Source organism: Mauremys reevesii, linkage group 3 (assembly GCF_016161935.1).
Source record: "Mauremys reevesii isolate NIE-2019 linkage group 3, ASM1616193v1, whole genome shotgun sequence".
Taxonomy (NCBI): Eukaryota; Metazoa; Chordata; order Testudines; family Geoemydidae; genus Mauremys; species Mauremys reevesii.
The window spans coordinates 116,567,217-116,583,624 of record NC_052625.1 but is presented as its reverse complement, the minus strand read 5'-3'; the positions used below and the strand labels follow the sequence as shown (position 1 = coordinate 116,583,624).

Genomic DNA, 16,408 nt, shown 5'->3' with positions numbered 1-16,408 from the left:
GAATTTTGCGGTTCAGACCACGAAGTGAACAGCTACGTTTAAACTGTTCTTATGCAGGCAGCAGGCTACCTGGGGAGGCTTCTCCCTCAGCCAGTCCCCCTGCTCCCTGCTGCAAGCTAGAGGGGAGCCGCTGCAGCCCCTGCTGAGTGTGGGGGTCAAGGGAACGTGGAGCCTAGCAGCGTCAGCCAGCCTGGCTGGAGGAGAAGGGTGGACAAGGAGAAAAATGTGACAGTGAGTTTTCAGTTTTTCAGGCTTATTCCAAGAGTAAAGTTTTATTACAGACAGTACTGGTAGTAGTAATAGTAGCTTTATTTTCTATATCTAAGTCATGCAGTGGGAGGATCCATGAAGTATGTAGGAGAGGTGGGTTGCTTGTGTTTGGACTGTAGGGTAAGAAATGTAACTTACTTCCACCCTGCTCCCACCCCTTCTGTCTGAGGCCCTGGCCCTTCCAGGGGGTAGGGGCACGCAGAGTAGGACCCGTACCAGTAAGAGCTTTATTTTACTTTCACCCCTGACGTTGGTGATATTTACATTAACACGTTTTTTAGAATGTGAGTTAAAATGTTCTTGTCACAGCACTTCTACTTCTACTTTTTACTGATTTCTACCCTCATCTTTTGAGGTTCTGCCGTCACAAGATGGCCTACAGTGTATTACAATAGATATTGCAGAATACAGTATACCATATGAAAAAATAATAAATTCCTAAACATTAAGTAATAAAATTAGATTAGAAAGATCAAGAGTCCAATTCGTCACAGTGCATTTTCAAATTGTGATGTCACCAGGGAATAGCCTGGATTCTGCTCTCACCAATTTTATGCTAGACTTCAGCTGAGTTACTCCTGATGAATACCCTACAAGTCAGAGCAGAATCAGGCTCACTAGTTCTCATGTCTGGAAGCTTGAAAATCAAAATAATACATTTTTGATTCCCCCCCACACGCTACTCAAAACTGTCAGTTTCATAATGTGGCAGGTATGCTGTTCCACTAGGATCTTACATCACAGTAGATATGAAATAAAACTGCACCATATTTTCCTGCATGTTTTACATCGATCAAAATGGGGCCAAGTTATGACTGAAGACTTTGGGCATTACAGCAATACATGTGATAAAGAGTAATAATGATCACTAGTGACTGCCATTTTGGATTGACTTCTCACAGTTATTTGTGAGATTTCCCTATTCTTTTTATTCAAACAAACATGTCTTTGTGAGATTCAAAAGGGGCCATGAAGACACTGTCTTCAGAGAAGAGAAGAGAATCCAAATTGGTGAATGAAAACAAGCCACACCATCTGCTTGTGAATTTAGCAGTTTTATTTTTTATTTTAAAGGCAAATTTCATCTGAGTGCAGGCAGCATTCAAATTGGCTCTTTAAAGCATAATCTAATCTTTTAAGAAAGCTGCTATATGCACTCAGTTGCAGACTCCATTTTGAATTCAGTCAGTTTGAGTTAACACACAACTTTCAAAATTTTCAGCAAAGTCACCTATCCAGGGTATGGCAGCACACCAACATGATGCAGGTATGTTCAAATGTGCTGTCAAAACTGATGTGTTTATTATTTTAAAACCATCAGCAGAGACTCACTCCACAAGAGCTGTGTGCAGATTCCTGTGGTTTTGCCATTTCATTTTCAAATGATTCTTTAACAGGGTTTGTTTGGTATTAATTGTGTATCAGTGTACATGACATCACTGCATACAGTAAAAGTCTGGTAATTTCCAAAGGCATCAGAGTTGCTGAATTTTACAATAACACTTAGTTTGAAAAAGAATATAGTAAACTGTAAAAGGCAAATTCAAAGCCATTTTACAGTTGCAATGAGACATCTCAAGACATGGTTAACATATAGCAATACATATATTTAAAAACAAAAACAAAATCCTACCAAGTCAAAACACTACAGTGCACACAGTTGTCCCGCTAGGAAGTGAACAAACTACGTGTGACAGGTGTTAATCAGATTACTTAATGCACTATTAGAAGGCAATCAGATACTACAGAGGGTAGTGAAAGAAATTATATAGACTAGACTATGTACTGACACCCCATCTACAGTACACAGGCTGAAAATACTCAGTCTAATTCTACTCAGCTATATGGGTGTAATTCAATAAGTGGGAGTTTTGCCTGAGAAAGGACTTCAGGATTAGTCATTTAGGGTAATATACAAAGCCCTGGAAAATGAACTTTGCCTCAGGGTTCTACAGCTGTTGAGGGAAGAGTAACATAATACCCCCAGCTACCAAATCATGAAGTGACATTGCAACTGCTCTGCAGATGCCTCTTCAACCTCAGGGTTGTAACAGCTTTCATGGAAATTGTGCCCAATTCCCATCTGAGCGGAGTGGGTTTGGTCAATGAAGCCACATATTTATTAAAAACAATGAGGAGTCCCTGTGGCACCTTAAAGACTAACAAATTTATTTGGGCATAAGCTTTTGTGGGCTAAAACCCACTTCATCAGATGCATGTAGTTTCTAAGGTGCCATAAGGATTCCTCATTGTTTTTGCTGATACAGACTAACACAGCTACCACTCTGAAACTTACCACATATTTATGGATCCATCGACCATGCCTAAAGCTAGGCTCTGTACCAGGACAGATTTCGCCCCTGCAAAGCACAATTCTGTGGTGAAAAACTGATTTTTTTCAGTTGGGTGGCACTTCTGAAAAATCAAAAACAAATTTCAGTTCAGGTCAAACTGAATTTGATTTTTTTCTGAATTGAAAAAGTCCATTTCAAATTTGTTTAAGAGCAAGGATTTGAACTGGGGTCTCCTATATCCCCAGTAAGTTCCCAAACCACCGGGCTAAAGGCTGTAAAGGAAAGGCAGCATCACTACCATCTCTTTCTTGAGCTGTTTTGTAAATGGCCAAAAGTAGATGTGTTAAATTCATGAATAATTTCAGATAGACTGAAACTGCATTTTTTTGTCAAATAAACTATTCATCCAAAAAATGTCACCAGCTTTCTACTTGTGAGTTCCCAAAAATAAGCTTGTGGGTTTAGTATCTGATGTGACCAAGTATCTCTAAAAACCAGTTCACATGAACATTCAACAGCCTGTAAAATTTAAGTTTAGATTAAAGGAGATTTTATGGCTGAAGCACATGACTGAGAATCAGGATACCTCAGACATTTCTGACACTGCCACAAGTTTCTTTGTGTGATCCTGGGTGAGCCACTTCTGTTCTCTTCAGGTTCTTACACTGCCAACCATCCCCATGATATCAATGTGCCTAATCTCTTTGGCCCTGAATAACTAAATCTGTATAATAGGGATGTTAATAATATTTACAAGTCTCGGAAGATGGGGGGATGATCTTAAGATCAATGTGTTAATTGCAGCTCTGTGAAGGATGGAAGTTGCATTTCACAAAGTATTTTGAAATTTCACTTCATTCCAAATGAAAACAAAACCCCCAAATTTCAAAACTTTCCAGTGGAAAATTCACCTGCAAAATTGGTTTCTGGTCAAATGAAATGTTTTGTTTTGGTTTTGACTTTAAATTTTTTGTTATAAGATATACTATCATACAAAATAAAAAAATTCAAAATAGAATCATTTCAAAATGAAAAATTGAATTGAAACATTCCATTATCAAAACTTTTTTCTCCCATTTTTTTCTCTGAGACCAAATTCCAGTAAAATTGATCTGATTTTGTGAAACATTCAATTTTAAGAGAACTGCATATTCCAGTGGAATATGGTTCTAAGTTTCTCCCACCAGCTCTAGTATTAATGTTTGCTATGTGCGTTATCTTTGCATGTAAAGTGCTACAGAAATGTAGTGTTATTGTCAATGTTTTATTTCAAAGTGAAGCAACTTCTTCAAATTATAGGAGCATGTAAAATCATCTGGAACTGCCAAACTATTTATTTTAATATTATTGTGCCTCTGTAATGCAAAAATGGTAAAAATGAGAGAAGCTCAATTTGGTTAAAAATAATAATTAATTTCAAGGGCTGGGTTAAACAATTTTGACCTCTGTTATAGTAAGAGTACAAAAGCATTAAAAAGACGATTTTGGATTTTATGGTTTCAAAAGCTTTTATATGATCGTGTAATCAAAAAGGGCTGCTACACTTTTTGTTGTTGTATCTGTCTGAAAATAGCTTAATTTAAAATTATTTTTCACATTTAGATGTCACTGGGATAGAATCCACTAAGTTCAACACCTGAAAATATTCTTTTGTAATCTGCCAAATAAATGAGTTACCTTTGCAACAAAATGTCATGTTTTATAAGAACCACAAAATTCTATTAACCTGCTTTGAAGAAGTTTTCTGCCAGATGCTTGGCCTGTAAATGAGTTATGGTAAAATGTGAGACAGTTATTTGTAAATAATCAATAATAGGTGAGGATAGTTTAAATTGGGAAGGCTTGCAATCTTTCTTCTTTTATCCCAGAAAGAGACCACTACCAGTCTGATCAGCAATCAAGATGCTGTGAGCATCATGTATCCTTCAGATGATTAAATGTGAATGTACCCGTGTGCATGATCTGATTCCATATATTAATACAAACCGCTTTAGTGCATTGATTTTCTGCTTGCTGATATGATTTTTGGTCTCTCTCTATAAATTTAAAGGATTTCATTCAGACTATGAGACATTTTGAAACAATTTCTCTGATGATAGGATAGGACATGTACAATTAGTCCTGGATGGGAGCAGGAGGAATACATTTCAAATGAATGAGCCCCACTCAAGCTATGCACATATTGCGAAGTCAGTGGAAACCCTGACAGGTAGTAATTACTGAACACGAACTCCCATGTTTTCCAGTAAGTTAATGTACATCACATTTTTCCTGCACAACTTTCAAATTAAAGTGTATATTCTTCCCTGTAAGTGGCTAAGATGGGCAGCCATATAGTAGGATTTAGGTCAGACATTTTTATATTAGTTGCCATGGGATAACACGGTACTTGCTTTTCCTCTAATAAGGGCAAACCTGCATGCACAGGTTAAATGAGTTCTTGCTTTTCATCCTGCAAATGCACACCAATGCAACAGGGATACTGCTAATACCAAGTGGAATCTCATCAGAGACCATTTTCTTGTGGCCACAAAACCAGGTTTATTTAATATTGTGCTGGGTCTCAATGTACTTTGTTGCATTATTATATTAACTGTGATTCTTGTCTGCCCCTACTGGGTATGATACTAAGCTGCTTAGTCAAGTAAAATTCCCATTGAAGGCAGAAGGACTTTTCCCACTGTATAGTCTGAAAGATCAGTCTCATTTTAACCACTGCTGTCAACACTAGAGGTGGGACATTTTTTTTCAGTGAATAGTAAATTTGCCCAAAGTGCATGTTTCAGCACACTGAAACTATTTATGAATTTTCTGAATAGTTTCAGCCCCAACTTTTTTTTTCTTGGTACTGAGGTACCATTCACAAATGGCTAAAGAAGTCATTGAAGCAGAGACATGAACTTGGGTCTCTCAGCTCCCACCTAGATACTCTTATTTCTAAGCAATAGAGTCATTCTCGCTCTAGCTTTGATCCATTGATTGTTTATACACAGTGGACCAGCTTGAACAGGAGTGACTAAGAAAAAAACACACATCAGAATATCCCACAGTTCAGTGACTAGGGCATGGGTCTCCCGTATCCCAACAGAGAACCTTTGCCACTGGGCTAAAACTTCTAAAAGCCTACTCCTCTGCTGACATTTTGTGACTCTAGGCATTTAAAAATGCCAGAAACAAAATGTCTTGGTTGCACAAAACATTATGTTGGACCTGAAACTGATTTTATTTGCCAACATTTGTTGGAATTTTCAAATTTGGTTTGACCTGAACTGATTTTTTTTTTAACTGCCAGCAAACTGAAAAATCTGTCATTCACACAGGTCTACTCAACACTCCCAAATCACCAGAATAGGGACTGAGGTGCAAAGCAGCGTTTTTGAACTTTGGCTTTCCTGTGTCTTCCAAAGCCGGAAAAATCAGAGTGGGGATGGAATACAGTCCTATTAGAAAAGAGGTGGGAAATACTAATTAATATGGTGATTTATTACATGAAAATAGAAAACACTTGGTAACCTTGCACAAAGTAGAGACTTATTCATTCTTTATGCAGTAGGATAGGGAGAAAAAAAAAGCATTGCAATAGCCATGTAAACAGTGATGGTTTTGTTGGTGAAGACTGTAGTATTCCCAAACACTTTGAACCTAGATCAGTGTCTCTCAAACTGGGGTAGCCGCTTGTGTAGGGAAAGTGTTTGAGAAACACTGATATACGTAATGTTTCCCCAGTATTAAAGCTTTTTTTAGATTTTCTGTGGTAGTCAGAGTATTAACTTCATTCTTATTCTATTGTTACTGAAAATCTCTCACAAGTAAGGGGAGATCCTTAATGTGCACAGTTCCCTTTTTCTGAGATATAAAATTATCAGGTGTAATTCTTTTATTTTGTTACTGCAGGCTTTTTTCTTTCATCTTTATATTTTGCAAATAATTATTTGATTTTCATAATTTATTTTCCCCTTACTAAAATACTGTCATAGAATGAAATTATAGTGTTACATTTATAAAGGCATCTGTACTAAAGAAGTTTTTCATAAAACACAGCACTGAATTGCTATTGGTAGTGAGGATAGCAGAAAATTTCAGACCTGTCGAGGATAAGCAAAAATATATTAATAATTACAATAGTTTATTTCTGTTTCTCTTTTCAACTGTTTCTGACATACCAGTACCAACATATTTTACAGCTAGGTTGTGAAGAGGAAAATCTTGTTGGTTTTATCATGATCCCTGAAAGATACTGACTAAGGAAACTGTGTTCTAGGGCAGTGGCTCTAAACCTTTCCAGATTACTGTGTGGCTTTCAGGAGTCTGATTTGTCTTGCGTACCCCCAAGTTTCATCTCACTTAAAAACTACTTACTTACAAAATCAGATATAAAAATACAAAAGTGTGCCAGCACATTATTACTGAAAAATTGTTTACTTTCTCACCATTGCCATAGAATTATAAAATAATTCAATTGGAATATAAATATTGTACTTACATTTCAGTGTATAGTACATAGAGCAATATAAACAAGTCATCTTTAGTTTGTATTGACTTTGCTAGTGCTTTTTCTGCAGCCTGTTGTAAAACTAGGCAAATATCTAGATGAGTTGATATAACTCCTGGAAGACCCCTGAGTACCCCCAGGGGGTACACGTACCCCTGGTTGAGAACCACTGTTTTAGCATCTTGAGTGTCTTCTCAGCAAGTAGTGTGGAAAGAGTCACTTTATTCTCTGAACGTATTCAACCTCATTGAAACAACAGAGCAAGAAAAAGGCAAAACTTTAAAACTGAGAACTTAGGGAACATTGGATCACATAAACATAATTGCTACATCACACTTGAAATACAAATGTTCCATGAAGCATTTTATTGCACCCCACATGGTAGTACTGATTGAGAGGTTTGTATAGTATGTACCACTACAGCAGGTTTTGTCCTGGTAGTGCACTTTCATGTCAGTAATTTGCAAATGCTGCCATCTTTCAGAATGCAGCAGCATTAGTCTCAGCAGCAGCATGTTACCATTCCCTGCATTGGGAAGCTGCTCCTCATTTCTGCCTTATACTAGAAATGAACACTGGTTTCATGGGGTAGTCCCTGCCCTTCCATGTTACATTTGCTATGAGAGAAGGAGGAGTAGCACAGCACTGAGGCTTAGGGCTGCAGGATAAAATTTTAAACACTCCTAAGTGATTTAGGGCCAGATTTTTAAAGGTATTTAGGTATCTAAAGATGCAGCTAGGTTCCAGGTTGCTTTTGAAAATCCCATTAGGCCTGTATCTGCATCTTTATGCATCTAATAACCTTTAAAAATCTGATCCTTATGCATGTAATTTACTTTTTTCAAAAGGGGACTGAGGTTCCTAAATAACAGAACTTTTGAAAATTTAACTTGCTGTCATTTGTATGTGGGACATTTCAGTCCCCATTTCTGATGGTTATTTTCTGTTCATTAAAGGTTCTTAAAGGTCAAGTCACCTCTCAGTCTTCTTTTTGATAAGCTAAACACATTGAGCTCTTTAAGTCTGTCATTGTAAGACATTTTCTCCAGCCCTTGAATCATTTTTGTTGCCCCTTCTCCAGTTTTTCAATATCCTTTAGAGAATGTGAACACCAGACCTAGATTGATCTCACCAAAGCTGTATACAGAGGTAAAATTACCTCCCTACTTGCTACTCCCATGTTTATACATCCAAGCATTGCATAGCATCACCTTGGAAGCTCATGTTCAATTGTTTGTCCACTATGATCCCTAAACCCTTTTCAGTGTCACTGGTTTCCAGGATACAGTCCCACATCCTGTACATATAGGCTGCATTCTTTCTTCATAGATATATGGCCTTGTATTTGTCTCTATTAAAACATATTTTGTTGTAATGGGCTCAGCTTACCACGCAATCCAGAATACTCAGTATGACTGCCCTGTCCTCCTTATTATTTACTATTACACCATTCTGTGTGTCATCTGCAAATTCTTTTGTCAGTGATTCTTGTTAATTGAATACAGTATCAGTTTTCCCATTACTTTGCCCAGGATTGATGTCAGGCTACCTGGCCTATAATTACCTGAGTCATCCCATTTGTCCTTTTTGGATCTTGACACAACATTATTATTCTTCTAGTCTTGTGGAATTTCCCTGGTTTTCCAATATTTATTACAAATTGACATCAGAAAGCCAGTGATCTCCTCAGTGGACTTTTTAGGATTCTTGGGTGCAAGTTTTCTGGGCCTGGTAACATAAAAATATTTATCTCTAGTAGATGCTGTTTAATATGCTTGACATATATTGCCATCCTGCTGTCCGTCCCCAAGGTTCCCTGTGTTCATAAGATTTTAAATTAGCTCTTCTTGGCATGTTAAGTCAAATACGTCTTCTGTGTCTGGATAGTGCTGAAGCAGATGAAATTACAGACAGTTCAGCCACACTGCCATATGAAAATGACTAGTTACCAAAGCTGGCCAGCAGCAATGCTTAATGTCTCCTCCCCTGCACCAATAATAAGCACTGGTTGTAGGTAAATATGGGCACAAAGATATCCTAAGTCTGAGGAATAGAGAAGTTAAGGACTGAGTGTGAATTAGTGAGTGAAGGGAGAATGGACTTGCCAGAGAGACAGAGTGAGTGTGTGTTTGGGGGACCATGTATGAAGAGGTTTGGCTGAGGTTTGGGGGAGAAAAGAAGGAGAGGGGCTGTATTGAAGACTGGGGATTAGAGCTGAGTGAAATTCTGAATTTCTGCCCCTGAGGGTAAATTCTGACATTTCAATATTTGTTTTCATCCCAAAACTGGACAAAAAGTTGTATTTTTGAAATTTTCCACAGAACACAAATCCTGAAAAATTTCAATTCAGAAATATGGAAATGTTTCATTTTAACATTTTGGTTCAAAATGAAACATTTAGGCATTCCCAAAATAGAAATGTTTCTTGAAATGACCCAGAAGGCTTCCTTTTGAATCATGGCAACATTAAACTGTATTTCCGTACAGCCTATCCGGAGTTGTCATTCGGCAACCGTCTCTCCTAGTGGCCAGGCTACCTGGCTGAACTATATCTCCCAAAATATACCCAGAGCGGTGTGACTCCTGTGCTACACCACACAGATAACACACATTATGGGAAAAGTAGTCCTTCCTGATCCTGGGCAGAACTACAACTCCCATAAGGCAATGTAACATGTGCACTTTAAAGTCAGTGGTATGGGCTTATACTGGCGGCTACTTTTTACCGGTATGCCATACTGGCCCGTACCGCCTTACTTTCATCCCTGAAAGGTGGTCACTCTTTTCTCTTCTCGCCAAAACTATCCTAACCTCAGGTGAGACCATTCCCCTGCTCCCCAACTCTATCACACATCTCCTTATTTTTCACTTTGAAAATCTGGTAACCCTGTGCTCCATACGTCAATGCTCTGGGGCTCCTTGTTCCCGCTTCTCCAGTGTGAGCCGTGATAGTGCAGGAGTCAGGGGCGGCTCTAGACCCCAGCGCACCAAGCAGGCGCTTGGGGCGGCCGTTTCCCGGGGGGCGGCATTTGGCTCCGGTTGAGCTCCCGCCGGCATGCCTGCGGCAGGTCCACCGGAGCCCGGGAGGAGCGGACCTGCCGCAGGCATGACTGCGGCGGGTCCCGTCTTCCCGCGACTCCGGTTGAGCTCCCGCAGGCATGACTGCGGCAGGTCCGCTTGTCCCGGGCTCCGGTGGACCTGCCGCAGGCATGCCGGCAGGAGCTCAACCGGAGCCGCGGGAAGAGGGGACCCGCCGCGGGACCGGGGAAGGGCGGCGCAGCACTCCGCGCTGCTTGGGGCAGCGTGATTTGTAGAGCCGCCCCTGGCAGGAGTGCTGTGATTTTAGTCACTGCCATTTGGAAAAGCCTTTCGGCTGAGATTTTCAAACTGCCTGTGTGGAATTGATGCACAATTTCCATTAATTTCAACTATCAGATTTATGTTTTTGGAAATCTGAACAAATATTCACATACAGTACCACAGTAACTCCCTTCTGTGAATGTACCTGTATAACCTTTTAAGGGCCCAGTCCACTGACCATTAAAGTTAAGTTGAATCAGAAGACAGAAAAGGATATCTACCTATATGGGACTGTAAATTAAAACATGGCAGGGCTGTTTGAAAAGAAGTATATTTTGTGTGCTATGGAAAGTGTGCTGCAAAATATTGGACAAAAGTTCCCAGCACAGTGAGTTTACAGAGTCAGTCTAAATATTCTTATTTTTATTCTGTATGGTACGTACCAAATTTAGAGACACCATCAAGGCTGTTGGAGGCCAAATTTCACTTACCTTTTTATTTCCTTGCAAAATCCATATTACTCCTGAAAAATTCAATATTTTAGTAGCACAGGATTCATGAGCAAATGCACAGTAACAAATATGCATGCAAACAAAGAGTTGTGAGGAAGTATATTTTAGTGTCACACTTTCAAGGGGTGGTTATAAACAGTGGACTAAAAATATATTTATGATAAATCCTCAGCAATATCTATTTAGCATTATTTTAAATACAGGTTTTATTAGGCAGTTATCTAAATAAGTGAAGCTTACTCTGTTTTTGTGTCCATTAAAGAACTTTAGACTGTTGTAGTAGGTCAGTAATTAAAAAGACCTTGGCATAGCAAGGTTGTCTGCATTGAAAATTTTATTTTTGGCACCACCAGTTGAGCTGGGAATCTCAATCATATAATTTTGCATCACGTTCCTGAATAACACTCCACTTGGCTTGCTTCTCTTTCTGTATTAAAAACTCTCTTGCATAAGTGAGAAAATAATAATAATGGGGACATAGGGTCAGACCCAGTGGACCTTTGTCTTTGTCTCCAACTCCAAAGGCAGTCATCACATAGCCTTCTAATGAAACGAGGGAAAGGTGTGAAATACGCTGAGATTAGCGTTGTGGACCACCGCGTTTTGACTCTCCCCTCTTTTGGCTAAGAACATTCAGTGCAGGCTTGGCAAACGATACCAACAGCTTTTCACCACCAGTTGCAGAGGCAGAACGTTGGGAGCCTCAAACCCATTCAATCTCATTTGATAGGAACGGCAATATTGCACCTCTTGAAGCAAGGGTCAGGTACAGATCTGCTCAACTCTCTCCTAGACTGTCTATGGATCCAGAAAGTGTGTTGTGAAGAGATCAGTTAATGAGGTGGGTGGTGGAATATCCTGCTCAAGTCATCAACAGAAAGATACCACAAGAGCAGGCAATGATGACCCGTGGGGTGGGCAAGGGTCACATGACCCTCTCCAAAATGCTGGAGGGGGGGCAAAGGCCGGCAGCCGGGGAGGTGAATGGGGCAGGGCCAGAGCCTCTCTTCTTCCGGCCCCCGCCTCTGGCCACGCTGCCTGGTGTGGCACGCAGCGGCTGCACTCTCCCAGGCAGCCTCTGCCCACACTGCTTGCAGCATCCTAGGCAGGCAGCGTGGCCAGAGGCTGCCTGGGAGAGAGCATTAGTGGCTCCACATGCCAGGGGGCCTGGAGCAGAGCCCCCCCACACATCTGGTAATGTGGGATAGGGAAGAGATGGGGAGAACCTGGGGTCTTCCAGGCTGGGGGTGGGGCAGGGACGAGTCACGTGAGGGGGTCACATGGGGGGGTGGGGACAAGTCACGTGGAGGTCACTGTGGGGAGGTCACATGCCCCCCTTTAGATGGTGCCCCCTTTGTGTCCCTCCCATTAGTCGCTCATGCGAGGCAGGTTTACTGATGCAGTGTATAGTGTCGGACAGAGTTCCACATGCCACCATCAGGAACTAAAGGGTGGAATTTGAATACCTACACAGGGAGAAGATGTCTGATACTAGAAGGCTTTTAGTCTGGCCTGAGGAGAACCAAGGCCTGGAAGTTGAAGTGAACAAAGATAAAACTGAAAGTAAGACATAAGCATTTAACAGTGATGGTAATAAACCATAGCAGCAGATTAACAAGGGATGTGGTCACTTGGAATCTTTAAATCAAGACTGGATAGCTTTCCCAAGGAGCTGCTCCAGTTCAACCACAAGTTATAGGGCTAGATGCAGGAATTTAAATTAGATTATCATAAATGCCCCTTCCGGCCCTAACATCTATAAATCACATCAAATATGGAGATATTTTTACTAAGTAAATATTTTCAGACCCCCAAGTCTAGTCTTGTATTCCACTAGAGCTTCAGAAATAATAAAGTAACAGATAATCAGATTCCCTCTAATGCTTTAATTTACATGGAATTCCATGTACAGGACAGGAAGAAAAATTAAGGCTTGGCATATAGGTAGGTCTCCATGCAGAATTATTCGTCAAATGGGGCAGATTAACCAACCATTTGGTGAGCATGAACATTCGTGATCCTGGGGTACTGCAGAGACTAATAAGATTTCAAAACTGTATGTATATATAAAATGTAAAACGAGTAATTTTGTGTGCAGTTTCTTAGTGTTTCCTTTGCATGACCAGTTAATCATTTTGCACCTACAGTTGCAAAACCCGGGAACAGCAAATTGGCAATTGGCCTTTTCAGGAATTAGTGTGTGTTTTGCCTGCATCGCTTATGCACGTATTTAGGCCATGGTTCAACAATATACTAAAGCCTGTGCTTAAAATTACACATATGTGATTAATTGAGTCATAACACTTAGAGGTAAATTTTCATTGAACTGTATGAATTAGCACATGTTCCAAGCAACTGTTCACATACAATAATTTATCAGGCATAAACTCTGAGAATTTACTGCTCTGTAAATTTGCTCCTCTGCATTATTAGTCTTTGTGGTTTATCTAGTTGGAAGATGAACTTCTGGGCCAAATGCTTGTGTGTTTACATCTGACACTCATAATGTAGTGCAGTTTGATAATGTATTAAACTGAAATGCCATCTGTAATTTTCCTGGTGGTATGGAATGTAAACAGAATAGTCTGGGTATAGTGAACATTCCTTTTTTTTAACTTCCAATGAAATGATGTTAAAAGATGTCTCAAACATACTGTATGAAGACATTTATGGCAACAGTGTTTAAAAGGAATAATATTTTTTTCTGAAGGTAACATGGTACAATACAAAGTGGGTTGGCAAACATGTCAACAGCTGTAGTAGAAAGGATAACTCATAAAAGCTTAGAGAAAGTACAGTAGTCATACTGTAGATTTTAAGGACGATGGGTTTAGGATCCTTTGTGTAGGTTTGATGTGATAAAGTTTCAGAAAATATCAGAACTGTGTTAATGGCCATGATTCTACTTGAAATGTTGCCTTATAGTTATACTTACTGCTATCAACTCATTCTTCACTGTACATTCAAATGTAGGATAATGCTTCTTGCACAGACTATAAATTTAAAAATCATTGCATTCATGCTAAATGATAAAGGAAATGCACAAGGGCTTAATCCAAAATCCATTCAAATGCATGGAAAGACTCCTGTTGACTTCAGTGTGTTTTGCATCAAGTCCTTGTGCAGTTTTTTTGTGGGTTTTTTTGTTTTTTTTGTAATATAGGGAATGCAGATTTATGCTTTCCTTTGTTCTTTTTAAAGGAAATCTCTAGTTATATAAAACAAATTGTAATCTTTGCATCTTACTTAAATAGAATAAAGCAGGGAGGTATTAGAGGGCTTTCCCTTCATCCTCTCCCCTGGTTCTTGTCACACAGACAGAAAGCAGAAGACCAGAAGTCCATAATGCAGGTTAGTTCCAAGCAAGCATATCCATAGCTCTCACGCTGGCAGAGTCTGTTTCCCAGTGTTCCATTCCCAGCTCTGACGCCGCAGAGTGTTTACCCCGTGTCCCCCTTCCCAGCTCTGATGCCGCAGAGCGTTTACCCCGTGTCCCCCTTCCCAGCTTTGATGCTGCAGAGCCTTGCCCCGTGTCCCCCTTCCCCATTTCTATCTCCTCCTTCTTAGCAGGCCCAAATATACCTGCAATGCACACCCACAGTCCTACCCCTTACAATTTATGGTCATGTTTCATTTTACGGGTCATGAGTCTAAGATCTTCATCCCACCTCTTTTGTATCCCATGGGAGGGGTGAGGAGTGAGGTTGTGCTACAGTCAGGGACGGGCATTTATTTGGCCTATCAGTGTTTTATACCTTCACCCCAATCCCCCTTTGCCCCTCCCAACTGGTTGCTTGACCTTGCCTTGAGATAGGGGTTGAGGCAATCTCCAGTAGCACTTTAACTGCTTTTATCTGTTCCCATTATACTAACAAACCCATCTAGCTAGGGAGAAGCAACACACACAGTGTCTTTGTTCTTTGTTCACACGTATTAGTATAAGATATAAGAGTATCAAAAGGTCAAACACAAAATTCTGTCTCAGGCTAACAAACAAGCCTATACACTAATACGAGGCAGTTTGGTCTACTGGACTAAGCACAATGCTGAAAAGAGGAACTTCTCAGTTCCTCTGTGTGGCCAATGTCAAATCACATTAACTTCTCTGTTTCCCCATCTATAACAAGGGGTAATAATACTTACTACTGCCACTACTTACCTCACTCTAGCTATTAATTCTAATGTGCTTTGGAAAAAAAAGAGGTGAATGCCTTTGTTATTAAATCACTAAACAAAATAATTAAATTGTCTAAATAGAATTAAGAAGAATAATTAGTAATTAAACAGGATGCTGTTATCTACAGTGTGGGAGTGATGGGAGTAGGACTTTGAGAAGGCAGAACCCATTTGAATTCAAAGGAAAGCAGGAACAGTGAAAACTATTACAAAGTTCTGTTCAAACTGTAACTCTCCATTCATGAAAAGGTGACTAAAATATTTTTAAATTAACCATTTATTCGTATTAAATGATAGAATTGATGGTGGTAAAAGTCCTTTCTTTCCTGTGTTATCAAATGAGCTTTGTATTCTCTCCATCTTACTCTACAAGATCAGAAAGATGCTCCTGCTACAAAATATCCCTAAAATGGCAGCCTTGGTAGTGAGTCAACTGCCACCATTCACAGTTATGGAGACAATAAAACAGTTACAGATTTTAAAAAATAATCTTTAATCTGTATTCGTTGAGCCAAATGCTCCCCGTAGATGTGTGTTCACATCTCATTGGAAGTCAAATCAGAATTATGTCTATGTATTAGAGAGCAGAATTTTTTACCCTTATTTCAGATATATGTATTTTGCTAAGGTTTTATAGCTAATTATGGCAATTTTCTATTAAATACATTGCAAGGGGGGGGGTTGTCAAAAGAAGAAAATCAGGGGAAATGTGTCCTGCAACAAAAAATAGCATCTAGCTCAATTAATTCTTCCTCCTTTAAAATGATGACAACTGATCCCTTCAAGGGCAAAATATAGGCTTGATTCTCCAAATACTTATGTACATGCTTAACTTTATGCTTTAGTAGTCCCACTGAAGTCAATGAGACTACTCATAGTGTGTAAAGTCATGCATATTGTGAGTGTTTGCAGAATCAGGACCTATACATTTCAGTGAGGTCCTTACTCTGACACAAACTTCCTTGTGTGACCTTTGGCACATCACTTAACATTTCCGGCCTCATTTCTGATGTGTAAAATTCACAACCATAACTGAGCTTCCTTATCTGGACACTCATCAAGGTGCTGTGTTTGGGTCCCCGATACACAGGACCATGTATGCTGAGTTTCTTGAGTCAGAGTATGCTCCATCACTGTCTCTTTTTTTTTTTTGCCTTGCTGGCACACTTCCTGAGCATAGCTTCTTGTGGTCCCGGTGCCCTAGACCCTCAGGACCAATGCTTACTCCTCGAGACAACCCAGTAGCTTAAACACACCCTCTCCCAGAGCAGCACCCTGGAGTGCGTTCTGGGTTATGGTTTACCTCTCCAGGGACTTATGATGGTTGAAGAACATAACACACAGGCTTTTCTAAGGTTTTCAAC

At 39.8% G+C, this 16,408-nt stretch overlaps 1 protein-coding gene across 4 annotated transcripts in view; it reads left to right on the top strand.

Moving 5' to 3' along the window:
* Nucleotides 1–16,408, top strand: part of NKAIN2 (sodium/potassium transporting ATPase interacting 2) — a 746,352-nt gene that overhangs the window by 581,218 nt on the left and 148,726 nt on the right. The window contains exons 3-5 of one of the 4 annotated variants that reach the window (XM_039532696.1): nucleotides 5,885–6,018; nucleotides 11,599–11,709; nucleotides 12,343–12,431. The exons of 2 other annotated variants lie outside the window; for them this stretch is intronic. The gene's annotated coding sequence lies outside the window, so the exon portion shown is untranslated. The remainder of the gene's footprint in view (nucleotides 1–5,884; nucleotides 6,019–11,598; nucleotides 11,710–12,342; nucleotides 12,432–16,408) is intronic. One more of the 4 variants, XM_039532697.1, reaches the window with a different exon arrangement.